Below are 2,713 nucleotides of genomic sequence, written 5' to 3'. Positions count from 1 at the left end.
TTTCTAATATCTATTTAATCTGTCTTATGGCATATCTTAATCACCTCTATGCTCTTGGTACCTAATGCAGAATCTAGACAAAGAGGAATTAATGAATGAATAAATGAAAGTCTACAGGGTAACGTTGGGGCACGGCAGGACTAGCCCTTTAGAAGTCTCCTGATTCTTAGTTTACTGCTGTTTGCAATCCACAGCATCAACCCCCACAAATAAATGCCCCAGCTGTGGCTTGACTCATAACATCACTAACCCTAGTACCAATGGTGATATCTAAGCACCTTGTGCTGGGTTAAAGTTTCAAATATTTTCTTTTAAGATTGGATGATCTAAGCAGTAGAGTCCCTTAAATCAAGGTTCAGAATGGACCATTTTTTGCCTTGAGTGATATTATACAGAACACTGAAATGATACCTTCTGTACTGAACGATTTGGCATTCAAGAGAATTAAAATAAGGCTTTCCTTTATGGTTAAAAGTGAATTACAAGAAAAGAGATACTGGCAGGCAATTACTCTATAAGCTGTAGGACTGAAAGGGATTTCACAATGTGAGTAGTTCAGATTCATATAATGTGAAGAGCTGTTGGCAAGTGGGAAATCATGCAGTAATCTAAAAGAGAGAACTGAGGCTATAAATGCAAACACACACACAGACACACACGCACACTCACACTTCATAAATGCACTAAATGAAGAAGTTCCAAAGTATGGATAAAAATTTTAGCCCAAAATGTGCTATATTTTAATTTAAAAAACAACTGAGAATGCGCATAGTCAGGATATTTGGCATATAAGATAATAAATGCTGCAGAACTAGAGCTAAAATAAGGGCATCTGCACTCTGTTGACATTATGTGATCTAATTTAAAATCTAGAATTAATATATGACTTCTGAAATGCCTTATGAATTGAACTGTAGCCCTGTAAAATCCATATGTTGAAGTGCTAAACTCTAGTACCTCAAAATGTGACCTTATTTGGAAATAGAGTCTTTGCAGATAATTAAGTTAAAAATAAGGCAGTCGCCTTTTCGGCTGGAACCGCCATCTTCCAGTAATTCGCCAAAATGACGAACACAAAGGGAAAGAGGAGAGGCACCCAATATATGTTTTCTAGGCCTTTTAGAAAACATGGAGTTGTTCCTTTGGCCACGTATATGCGAATCTCTAAGAAAGGTGATATCGTAGACATCAAGGGAATGGGTACTGTTCAAAAAGGAATGCCCCACAAGTGTTACCATGGGAAAACTGGAAGAGTCTACAATGTTGCCCAGCATGCTGTTGGCATTATTGTAAACAAACAAGTTAAGGGCAAGATTCTTGCCAAGAGAATTAATGTGCGTATTGAGCACATTAAGCACTGTGAGAGCCGAGATGGCTTCCTGAAACGTGTGAAGGAAAATGATCAGAAAAAGAAAGTAGCCAAAGAGAAAGGTACCTGGGTTCAACTGAATCGCCAGCGTGCTCCACCCGGAGAAGCACACTTGGTGAGAACCAGTGGGAAGGAGCCTGAGCTGCTGGAACCTATTCCCTATGAATTCATGGCGTAATAGGTGTTAAAATAAATAAATAAATAAAAGACCTCTGGGCTGAAAAACAAAAACAAAAACAATAAGGCAGTCAGGGTGAGCCTTAATTCAATACGACTGAGTGTACATAAAAGTGTCTTTTTTTTTAAAGATATAAAACATACAAAATTTATTTTGTGACTGACAGCAAGACTTAAAATTTTGAAGAAATCATCAGTTCAAAATTGTCAGCTTTCTTTGATAAACTGAGAAATAGCTAAGTAATGAACCATTTAGACCCCTTCTCAGAACCGATATACAAACAGAAATTAGAGGTGACTTCCTAGATGTGTTCTTAGTTGAGGAAGGTAATATAGCTACAGTAACACTACAACTTAAACTAGCATCCTTCTCATTACTTGTGATGGTTAATTTCATGTTTCAACTTGGCAAGGTCATACTACCTAGTTATTTAGTTAAACACAAATCTAAATATTGCTGTGAAGGTACAACACTTCCTCTTTATCTGTGGAGGATACATTCCAAGACCCCTAGGGGATGCCTGAAACCCTGAATAGTACTGAACCCAATTGCTGTCAATTGGAATGTGTTTCTTTTCCTGTCTCACAGCCACAAATTTAATGCCTTTTCCATCTTAGCTAGTGCTTACCATGTACCATGGCCATAACGTTTTCAATTTGAAGTTCTACATCAAAACTAGCACAAATTTCTTTTTCCTTCTTCACAATCTCATTGATAGAAAATTCATTATTATTGTAGATCTTAGCAACCTCAACATACAAACTGTTTTTTTTTTTTTTTTTTTTTTTTTTTTTTTTTTTTTTTTTTTTTTTTTTTTTATTGAGTCAATAACTTTGACCTTTTCATCTCAAGGAAACACCTGACAGAATTTCTTCGGCCTATCTGAATTTCCAGTATCACTACCCTTGCAATCTGGGGTCATTATTAAGTAAAATAAGAGTGACTTGAACACAAGCACTGCAGTACCATGACAGTAGATTTGATAACTGAGAAGGCTACTGAGTGACTAAGGGGTGGGAGAGTAGGGAGTGTGGAGATGCTGGACAAAGGAAGGATTCCCATCCCAGGTAGAACTGAATGAGACAATTTCAATTTTATGGTGCTACTCAGAAGGTTGCACAATTTAAAACTTATGAATTATTTGTTTCTGCAGTTTTTCATTTTAT

General features: G+C 36.7%; 1 pseudogene; it reads left to right on the top strand.

Annotated features, from left to right (window-relative positions):
• The first annotated feature begins 1,039 nt into the window (after nt 1–1,039).
• On the top strand, nt 1,040–1,580 carry LOC115892332 (annotated as a pseudogene).
• Nucleotides 1,581–2,713: the final 1,133 nt, after the last annotated feature.

The sequence above is a fragment of the Rhinopithecus roxellana genome, chromosome 12 (assembly GCF_007565055.1).
Source record: "Rhinopithecus roxellana isolate Shanxi Qingling chromosome 12, ASM756505v1, whole genome shotgun sequence".
In the NCBI taxonomy this organism is placed as follows: domain Eukaryota; kingdom Metazoa; phylum Chordata; class Mammalia; order Primates; family Cercopithecidae; genus Rhinopithecus; species Rhinopithecus roxellana.
The sequence above is the reverse complement of the archived record's forward strand: the minus strand, read 5'-3'. Positions and strand labels throughout refer to the sequence as shown.